Below are 11,786 nucleotides of genomic sequence, written 5' to 3'. Positions count from 1 at the left end.
AAAGTATTGAACCTCTTTGTTATGACAAGCTTAAATAAGTTCAGAAGTAAAAATGTGCTTAACAAGTTACATAATACGTCTCATGGACTCACTCTGCACAATAATAGTGTTTACCATGATTTTTGAATGACTACCTCATCTCTGTACCCCACACACACATTTATCTGTAAGGTCCATCAGTCGAGCAGTGAATTTCAAACACAGATTCAACCACAAAGACCAGGGGGGGGTTTCCAATGCCTCGCAAAGAAGGGCACCTATTGGTAGATGGGTAAATATCCCTTTGAGCATGGTGAAGGTATTAATTACACTTTGGATAGTGTTTTAATACAACCAGTCACTACAAAGATACAGGCGTCCTTCCTAACTCAGTTGTCAGAGAGGAAGGAAACCGCTCAGGGATTTCACCATGAGGCCAATGGTGACTTTAAAATAGTTACAGAGTTGAATGGCTGTGATAGGAGAAAACTGAGGATGGATCAACGACATTGTAGTTACTCCACAATACTAACCTAATTGACAGAGTGAAAAAAAGGAAGCCTGTACAGATACAATATATTCCAACAAGGCACGAAAGAAATACTGCAAAAATGTGGGAAAGCAATTCACTTTTTGTCCTGAACACAAAGTGTTATGTTTGGGGCAAATCCAATCCAATATATTGTTGAGTACCACTCTTCATTATTTGCAAGCATAGTGAAGGCTGCATATGGGTATGCTTTTAATCGTTATTGACTGCAGAGTTTTTCAGGATAAAAAATAGAATCTGGTTTAGTCTGCTTTTCTCCAGACACTGGGAGATTAATTCACCTTTCAACAGGACATTAACCTAAAACACAAGGCCAAATCTACACTGGAGTTGCTTACCAAGAAGACAGAGAATGTTCCTGAGAGGACGAGTTACAGTTTTGATGTAAATCTGCTTGAAAATCTATGACAATATCTGAAAATGGTTGTCTAGTAATGGTCTACATCCAACTTGACAAAGCATAAAGAATTTAAAAGAATAATAATAAGAGTAATAATGTAATATTTAGTAGTTTAAAAATATATATATTCTGTTTGGGAACCTACTGTAGCCATGCAATGTCATAAGGTACTGCCTTCATTAGGCTACCTTGTTTAGGAAACTCATTGGAACCCAGGACCGATTTTTTTTTCCTCACAGATGAAAAAAAGTTGTTAAGAACACATTCTTATTTACAATGACGGCCTACCCCGGCCAAACCCTAACCTGGACGACGCTGGACCAATTGTGCGCCGCCCCATGGGACTCCCAATTTTGGCCGGTTGTGATACAGACAGGAATCAAACCAGGGTCTGTAGTAATGCCTCTAGCACTGAGATGCAGTGCCTTAAACCGCTGCGCCACTCGGGAGCCCATTAAATAATATGGTAGCTTCGTTAAGTTTTGGTAGTGGCGCAATGAATATGTATAGCTAGTTGGCTAAGCTTTGATCAGCAAGGATATCCCAAAATGGCTGGGCACTGCCAAGAGCAAAAGAACGGAGGACCACCATGTTGAGAGCGATACCAAGCTCACGGAACAGCATGCAGCAAGCCCGACCACAGAGGTCGAGGAGCCTACTGTAGCATAAAATGTAATACCTACCCATCCCCCACACCGCCTGCTGACCAACAAGATCGAGAAGAGCCAGGGCCTAGCACCACCAGCAGCAGGAGGGTAACATCATAACAAGCACCTGCGCCTCTTTTACCCCAACCACTAGCACCTGACGACGTGTTGAATCGAACCTAAACTGAAGCAGATGAAGCAGAGTTTATTGTGGCACATTCTTGCAAAGTGAAATCGCAACCACAGTCAGCAACAACAAATGAACCCCACTCAGTGTTCCTCAAAGATACGGCGGGCCTCTGTCAGCAATGCCGACTGTGCTGTTGGCACTGAAACATGAATAAACATTTTGGGGCATCTACAGCAATGTGCGAAAATTCCTTCTCCACCTTGAAGAACACAGACTCTGAACTCAGTACATGTTTCATCAACGAAAAGCCCAGCTTGTCCAGCTTGCATTTGAGAAGCCAGGAAGGAGAATGGAATCAGAAACTTCTTATGAGGTTTAACACAGCATCGAAGAGGCTGCAGCTCCTCTAAATGGTAAGCTACGATCTGATTTATTCATTGGCTTTTGCTCATGTAAGCCTACTGGTTGTTTGGCTAGAAGTTTTATGTAATGTATAGTTTAGGCATTTGATTTTTACTTCAATGCAATGGATCTTTTAGATGTATCTGTGATTCTTAATATCATTAGGCTACTGGCTTTTGCGAATCTAATTGTTATTAATCGATATACAGCTTTGCATTATTTTATGGGTATAGAGACAATGACCAATGAAGCCTAATTGGTTGTGTTCTGAGGTGAGCCCTGGCTCAGTGCTCCTGGCTGTCTACTCCAGTGGTGCTGAAATTGTCAGAGCATCTAACGTGTGTGTGTGTGTGTGTGTGTGTGTGTGTGTGTGTGTGTGTGTGTAACTCACTCTACCATACAGAAAATATAACAGAGTTGAAGTCGGAAGTTTACATACACCTAGGTTGGAGTCATTAAAACTCATTTTTCAACCACTCCACAAATGTCTTGTTAACAATCTATAGTTTTGGCAAGTTGGTTAGGACATCTAATTTGTAAATGTAAGTAATTTTTCAAACAATTGTTTATAGACATATTATTTCACTTATACAGTGCCTTGCGAAAGTATTCGGCCCCCTTGAACTTTGCGACCTTTTGCCACATTTCAGGCTTCAAACATAAAGATATAAAACTGTATTTTTTTGTGAAGAATCAACAACAAGTGGGACACAATCATGAAGTAGAACGACATTTATTGGATATTTCAAACTTTTTTAACAAATCAAAAACTGAAAAATTGGGCGTGCAAAATTGTTCAGCCCCCTTAAGTTAATACTTTGTAGCGCCACCTTTTGCTGCGATTACAGCTGTAAGTCGCTTGGGGTATGTCTCTATCAGTTTTGCACATCGAGAGACTGACATTTTTTCCCATTCCTCCTTGCAAAACAGCTCGAGCTCAGTGAGGTTGGATGGAGAGCATTTGTGAACAGCAGTTTTCAGTTCTTTCCACAGATTCTCGATTGGATTCAGGTCTTTCGCCAGGCACTGTAATTCACTGCATCACAATTCCAGTGGGTCAGAAGTTTACAATACACTAAGTTGACTGTCTTTAACAATTGGAGGTGTACGTGTGGATGTATTTCAAGGCCTACCTCCAAACTCAGTCACTCTTTACTTGACATCATGGAAAAATCAAAAGAAATCAGCCAAGACCTCAGAAAATAAATTGTAGACCTCCACAAGTCTGGTTCATCCTTGGGAGCAATTTCCAAATGCTTGTAGGTACCAAATCAATCCCAGAACAACAGCAAAGGACCTTGTGAAGATGCTGGAGGAAACAGGTACAAAAGTATCTATATCCACAGTAAAACGAGTCCTATATCAACATAACCTGAAAAGCCGCTCAGCAAGGAAGAAGCCAATGCTCAAAAACCGCCATTAAAAAGCCTGACTACAGTGTGCAACTGCACATAGGGACAAATATCGTACTTTTTGGAGAAATGTCCTCTGGTCTCATGAAACAAAAAGAGAACTGTTTGGCCATAATGACCATCATTATGTTCGGGGGAAGAAGGGGAGGCTTGCAAGCCGAAGAACACCATCCCAACCGTGAAGCAAGGGGGTGACAGCATCATGTTGTGGGATGCTTTGCTGCAGGAGGGACTGGTACACTTCACAAAATAGATGGCATCATGAGGAGGAAGGAAAATTATGTGGATATATTGAAGCAACATCTCCCGACATTAGTCAGGAAGTTAAAGCTTGGTCGCAAATGGGTCTTCCAAATGGACAATGACCCCTAGCAAACTTCCAAAGTTGTAACATAATGGCTTAAGGACAACAAAGTCAAGGTATTGGAGTGCCCACCACAAAGCCCTGACCTCAACCCTAGAGAACATTTGTGGGCAGAACTGAAAAAGTGTGTGCAAGCAAGGAGGCCTACAAACCTGACTCAGTTACAGCAGCTCTGTCAGGAGGAGTGGGCCAAAATTGACCCAACTTATTGTGGGAAGTTTATGGAAGCCAACCTGAAACGTTTGACTCCAGTTAAACAATTGAAAACCAATGTTACCAAATACTAATTGAGTGTATGTAAACTTCTGACCCATTGGGAATGTGATTAAAGAAATAAAAGCTGAAAGAAATCATTCTCTCTACTATTATTCTGACATTTCATATTTAAAAAAAAAAGTGGTGATCCTAACTGACCTAAGACAGGGATTTTTAACTAGGATTAAATGTCAGGAATTGTGAATGGCTGAGTTTAAATGTATTTGGCTAAGGTGTATGTAAACCTCTGACTTCAACTGTAAGCACGCACCACTTCTCCGTTTTTATTTTTTATAATTTTTTGAAACAAGTTACTTTTTTCATTTCACTTCACCAATTTGGACTATTTTGTGTATGTCCATTACATGAAATCCAAATAAAAATCCATTTAAATTACAGGTTGTAATGCAACAAAAGAGGAAAAACGCCAAGATGTGCCTTTTGCAAGGCACATCAGCTGCGGAGAGTGTGATCATACAGTCGTCCGGAACAGTTGATGCTCTCATGCATGTTTCAGTGTTACTTGCCACGAAGCGAGCATAGAAGTTATTTAGCTAGTCTGGTAGGCTTGTGTCACTGGGCAGCTCTCGGCTGTCCTTCCCTTTCTGGTCTGTGATAATTTGCAAGCCCTGCCACATCCGACGAGTGTCGGAGCAGTGTAGTACGATTCGATCTTAGCCCTGTATTGACGCTTTGCCTGTTTGATGGTTTGTAGGAGGGCATAGTGGAAATTCTTATAAGCTTCGGGGTTAGAGTCCCACTCCTTGAAAGCGACAGCTCTACCCTTTAGCTCAGTGTGTATGTTGCCTGTAATCCATGGCTTCTGGTTGGGGTATGTACATGCAGTCACTGTGGGGACGACGTCCTCGATGCACTTATCTTTTTTAATTTTAAATTTTATTTACATTTTTCACGCCTTTTTTCTCCCCAATTTCGTGGTATCCAATTGGTAGTAGTTACAATCTTGTCTCATCGCTGCAACTCCTGTACGGACTCGGGAGAGGTGAAAGTCGAGAGCCATGCATCATCCGAAACACAACCCAGCCAAGCCGCACTGCTTCTTGACACAATTCCCATCCAACCTGGAAGCCAGCCACACAAATATGTCAGAGGAAACACCATACACCTGGCGACCGTGTCAGCGTGCACTGCGCCCGGCCCGCCACAGGAGTCACTAGTGCGCGATGAGACAAGGATATCCCTGCCGGCCAAACCCTCCACTAACCCGGACGACGCTGGGCCAATTGTGCGCCGACCCGCGGCCGGATGTGACAGAGCCTGGACTCGAACCCAGAATCTCTATGGCACAGCAGCCTTAGACCACTGCCCCACTCGGGAGGCCCCCTCAATGCACTTATTGATAAAGCCAGTGACTGATGTGGTGTACCATCGGAAGAATCCCGGAACATATTCCAGTCTGTGCTAGCAAAACAATCCAGTAGTTTAGCATCTGCTTCATCTGACCACTTTTTTATAGACCGAGTCACTGGTGCTTCCTGCTATATTTCTTTTGTAAGCAGAGTTATGGTCAGATTTGCCAAATGAAGATCAAGGGAGAGCTTTGTACGTGTCTCTGTGTGTGGAGTAAAGGTGGTCTATAATGTTTTTCCCTCTGGTTGCACACGTGACATGCTGATAGAAATGAGGTAAAACTGATTTAAGTTTCCCTGCATTAAAGTCTCCGGTCACTAGACCGCCACCTCTGGATGAGCATTTTCCTCTTAGCTTATATTGGAATACAGCTCATTGAGTGCGGTTTTAGTGCCAGCGTCTGTCCCTGGTGGTATGTAGTCAGCTTCGAAAAATACAGAAACACTCTCTAGGTAGATAGTGTGGTCTACAGCTTATCATGAGATACTCTACCTCAGGCGAGCAAAACCTTGAGACTTCCTTAGATATCGTGCACCAGCTATTGTTTACAAATATATATTTGCCCCTGCCCCGTGTCTTACCAGAGGCTGCTGTTCTGTCCTACTGATAATGTATAACCCGCGAGCTGTATCTTCTTAATGTCGTCATTCACCCATGACTTGGTGAGACATAAGATATTACCGTTTTTAATGTCCCGTTGGTAGGATATACGTGCTTTCAGTTCAACCTATTTATTTTCCAGCGATTGAGAGTTAGCCAGCAGAACGAAGGCAAGGGCAGATTAGCCACTCGTCGCCTGATCTCACAAGGCATCCTGATCTCTTTCTGCAAAACCTATGTTTCCTTTTCCAGTGAATCCCGGGGATCTGAGCCTGGTCTCGTGTCTGTAGTATATCCCTTGCGTCTGACTCATAGAAGAAGAACTCCTCATCCAATTTGAGGTGAGTAATTCCAGTTCTGATGTCCAGAAGATCTTTTCGGACATAATGTTGCTGCTATCGTCTCTTATGTTCAAAACGAGTTACGAACAACGCGGAAAAAATAAGAAAAAAATAGCATGGTTGGTTAAGAGCTGATAAGACGGTAGCCCTCCCCTCCGGCGCCATCTTGACTTATTTTGTGTAGTAACCAAAAGGTCATGTGATGCTGCCTTTGAGTCTAGCGAGAAGAAGAACAGTAGAGTATTATCAAATTTAGGGAAACGTAGTTTTCCAACTAGATGAATAGGTGGCGATCACGCCAGTGAGCAGCTACTGTATACAGGCTGCTTGCACAGACCTGCACAGCTGTGATCAGATGGGGAAGCAGCAATTGTCAGGTAATGAATGACATCATCATAATATTCCACTAGAATCCCCACTAAGATTCATGCATAATCCCTAGCCATAGATTCCAAGCTTCTGAGATTCCCCATTTCCCAATCATTAAGTTCACAAACTATACATTCTTCTATTTTCTTACCTTTCATGTCAATGTAGAAATGAAAGCCATGCCTTCCGGTATTCAAATGACTGTGGCCTACTACTGTATAACTGTATATAAAGCATAACCAGTCTTTGTGTTAGTAAAGATCTGTTTATGCTGTGACCTCATCTTAAGTAAGGTCGCTGTTGCCTTCATGTCCTTCAGATACAAAGGTAAAAGCATGGTAATGATATACAGTCCTATCCCAACATACTGGACCATCACTTCAATGAGAGAGAGAACTATACTTTAAGGACCGTCTTATATTCCTGTGGTAAAAAGGGACCTCAATAGGCCTATTGTATTTATTGCTATGCATAAACACTGTATATATAATGTCGATTGAAAGTCAATGCCCTACAGTACACCTGAAACGGTAAATATAATCTCTGTGTAAATGCTTAGTGTGTTTGGCCTGTATCCGCTCAGCTGTAAGTGAGCAAGTGTGTACTCTGTCGAACATAACCGCGAGCACTCATCCCCATCCTAACTAGGCATGTACACAATTTTCTGGTCAACAGACAATGCACATTTAGCACACACTCGTGCTCGTCTTCATCGACCGAACCCACCCCGGGATATTCCGGAGTGTGTTAGTAAACAAAAGTGCAGGAGGGAATAAATAAAGACTTACGGCGATGTATAACTGATGTTAAAGAGCCAGCAGTAGAACTTATATACAGATGTAACATTCATAGTGTGTTGATCCATCCAGGTAGCCTAGCGGTTAGAGCCTTGGGCCAGTAACCAAAAGGTTTGAATACCAGTGTAACGGTTTTCCGTATGAGAAGGAGAGTCGGACCAAAATGCGGCGTGTAGATTACGATCCATGTTTATTGAGACTATAGCAACACGAATCTAAATACAAACAGTGTAAAATAATAAACGTAATGAAAACCGAAACAGCCTAAACTGGTGCAAACTAACACTAAGGACACTAAGGACAATCACCCACAACAAACTCAAAGAATATGGCTGCCTAAATATGGTTCCCAATCAGAGACAACGATAAACACCTGCCTCTGATTGAGAACCACTTCAGACAGCCATAGACTTAGCTAGAACACCCCACTAGCTACAATCCCCATACAAACACACCACATACAAAAACCCATGCCACACCCTGGCCTGACCAAATAAATAAAGATAAACACAAAATACTTTGACCAGGGTGTGACAGAACCCCCCCCCTAAGGTGCGGACTCCCGAACGCACCTCAAAACAATAGGGAGGGTCCGGGTGGGCGTCTGTCCATGGTGGCGGCTCCGGCGCGGGACGTGGACCCCACTCAATCAATGTCTTAGTCCCTTCTCCTCGCGTCCCTGGATAGTCCACCCTCGCCGCCGACCATGGCCTAGTAGTCCTCACCCAGAACCCCACTGGACTGAGGAGCAGATCGGGACTGAGGGGCAGCTCGGGACTGAGGCAGCTCGGGACTGAGGGGAAGCTCAGGAGTGAGAGGAAGCTCAGGAGTGAGAGGAAGCTCAGGAGTGAGAGGAAGCTCAGGCAGGTTGACGAATCTACCAGATCCTGGCTGGCTGGCGGTTTCGGCAGATCCTGGCTGACTGGCAGATCCTGGCTGACTGGCAGATCCTGGTCGACTGGCAGATCTGGAAGAGTCTGGTCGACTGGCAGATCTGGAAGAGTCTGGTCGACTGGCAGATCTGGGAGAGTCTGGTCGACTGGCAGATCTGGGAGAGTCTGGTCGACTGGCAGATCTGGGAGAGTCTGGTCGACTGGCAGATCTGGGAGAGTCTGGTCGACTGGCAGATCTGGGAGAGTCTGGTCGACTGGCAGATCTGGGAGAGTCTGGTCGACTGGCAGATCTGGGAGAGTCTGGTCGACTGGCAGATCTGGGAGAGTCTGGTCGACTGGCAGATCTGGGAGAGTCTGGTCGACTGGCAGATCTGGGAGAGTCTGGTCGACTGGCAGATCTGGGAGAGTCTGGTCGACTGGCAGATCTGGGAGAGTCTGGTCGACTGGCAGATCTGGGAGAGTCTGGTCGACTGGCTGCTCCATGCTGACTGGCTGCTCCATGCTGACTGGCGGCCCTGGCTGCTCCATGCTGACTGGCGGCCCTGGCTGCTCCATGCTGACTGGCGGCCCTGGCTGCTCCATGCTGACTGGCGGCCCTGGCTGCTCCTTGCTGACTGGCGGCCCTGGCTGCTCCATGCTGACTGGCAGCTCTGGCGGCTCCTTGCAGACTGGCAGCTCTGGCGGCTCCTTGCAGACTGGCAGCTCTGGCGGCTCCTTGCAGACTGGCAGCTCTGGCGGCTCCTTGCAGACTGGCAGCTCTGGCGGCATCCTGCAGACTGGCAGCTCTGGCGGCTCCTTGCAGACTGGCAGCTCCTTGCAGACTGGCAGCTCCTTGCAGACTGGCAGCTCTATGCTAACTGGCAGCTCTATGCTAACTGGCAGCTCTATGCTAACTGGCAGCTCTATGCTAACTGGCAGCTCTATGCTAACTGGCAGTTCTGAACAGGCGGGAGACTCCGGCAGCGCTGTAGAGAAGGAAGGCTCTAACAGCGCTAAACAGGCGGGAGACTCCGACAGCGCTGGAGAGGAGGAGGGCTCCGACAGCGCTAGACAGGCGAGGCGCACTGTAGGCCTGATGCGTGGTGCTGGCACTGGTGGTACTGGGCCGAGGACACGCACAGGAAGCCTGGTGCGGGGAGCTGCTACCGGAGGGCTGGGGTGTGGAGGTGGCACAGGATGGGTTAGACCGTGAAGGCGTACTGGAGATCTTGAGAGCGGTGCTGGCACAGGACGTGCAAGGCTAGGGAGGTGCACAGGAGGCCTGGTACGTGAGACTGGCACCATCTTCACCAGCCGACTAACACGCACCTCAGGACGAGTATGGAGCGCTGACCCAGGTGCCATCAAATCCCCGACACGCTCCGTCGGGCGAATTCCATGTTTAAAACACCAACACAGCAACTCCCTCATTTCTCTCTCCTCCAATTTCCCCATTAACTCCTTCACAGTCTCTGTTTCGCTCACCTCCAACACCGGCTCTGGTTCTGGTCTCCTCCTTGGCTCCTCACGATAAACAGGGAGAGTTGGCTCAGGTCTGGCTCCTGACTCTGCCACACTCTCCCTGAGCCCCCCCCCAAGAATTTTTTTGGGCTGACTATGGGGCCTCCGTCCGCGCCGCCTTGCTTGCTTCGCAAACTCCATTCTCCTATATCCTTCCGCGCACTGCTCCATCGAATCCCAGGCGGGCTCCGGCACTCTCCCTGGGTCGACCGCCCACCTGTCTATCTCCTCCCAAGAAGTATAGTCCATACTGTACTCCACTTTGGGCTGTTCTTGCCTGTTGACACGCTGCTTGGTCCCTTTGAGGTGGGTGATTCTGTAACGGTTTTCCGTATGAGAAGGAGAGTCGGACCAAAATGCGGCGTGTAGATTACGATCCATGTTTATTGAGACTATAGCAACACGAATCTAAATACAAACAGTGTAAAATAATAAACGTAATGAAAACCGAAACAGCCTAAACTGGTGCAAACTAACACTAAGGACACTAAGGACAATCACCCACAACAAACTCAAAGAATATGGCTGCCTAAATATGGTTCCCAATCAGAGACAACGATAAACACCTGCCTCTGATTGAGAACCACTTCAGACAGCCATAGACTTAGCTAGAACACCCCACTAGCTACAATCCCCATACAAACACACCACATACAAAAACCCATGCCACACCCTGGCCTGACCAAATAAATAAAGATAAACACAAAATACTTTGACCAGGGTGTGACAACCAGTCAACTCCAGCAACACGCTTAACTCTATTTCGCTCCAGGGGGGCCGTCCTACTATGGCTAACCCTGTAAAACAACACAAATGACATTGGTGGCGTACACAGTTAGTATGTGTCATGGTGGGTGCAAGGAAATGCTTATGTGCCTAGTTCTTATCAATCAATGCAGTGAATGTCAAACAAGCACATAATAATACATTTCAAATAACATTTTATTAGACACACGCACCGAATACAACAGGTGTAGTAGACCTTACAGTGAAATGCTTACTTACGAGCCCCTAACCGACAGTGCAGTTTAAAAAAAATACAGATAAGAATAAGAGATAAAAGGTAGCAAGTAATTAAAGAGGAGCAGAAAAAAAATAACATATACAGGGGAAGCCGGTACAGAGTCAATGTGCAGGGGCACCGGTTAGTTGAGGTAGTACGTACATGTAGGTAGAGTTAATTAAAGTGACTATGCATAGATGACAACAGATAGTGGCAGTGATGTGGAGAGGGGAGGGGGAGGGCAATGTGAATAGTCTGGGTAGCCATTTGACTAGATGATCTTATGGCCTGGGGGTAGAAGCTGACAGGGAATTTTTATTAGGATTAAATGTCAGGAATTGTGAAAAACTGAGTTTAAATGTATTTGGTAAAGGTGTATGCAAACTTCCGACTTCAACTGTAAATAGTATTTAAACATTATTAAAGTGACCAGTGTTCAATGACTATGTACATAGGTCAGCAGTCCCTAAGGTCAGGGTAGAGTGGCTGGTGGTAGCCAACTAGTGACATTGACTAAGGGGCAGAGTAGGACAAAGGACTGGGGGGACTGGGGGGAGGTCGTCTAATGGTGGCTGTTTAACAGTCTGATGGCCTGGGGATAGAAGCTGTTGCACCTGTACTGTCTTTTTTTATTTATCTGTATTGTTGTTTACATTTTCTTACACATTAAACCTAAATTAAACCTCATTATTGGGATGGCAGAAACTGAACAAGACCTGCAGAAGATGTTATTATGTACAGATAATGCATTTTGAACCAGGTAGTAAGAGGTA

The sequence above is a fragment of the Oncorhynchus mykiss genome, chromosome 20, assembly GCF_057628025.1.
Source record: "Oncorhynchus mykiss isolate SJ-2025 chromosome 20, ASM5762802v1, whole genome shotgun sequence".
Taxonomy (NCBI): domain Eukaryota; kingdom Metazoa; phylum Chordata; class Actinopteri; order Salmoniformes; family Salmonidae; genus Oncorhynchus; species Oncorhynchus mykiss.
The sequence above is the reverse complement of the archived record's forward strand: the minus strand, read 5'-3'. Positions refer to the sequence as shown.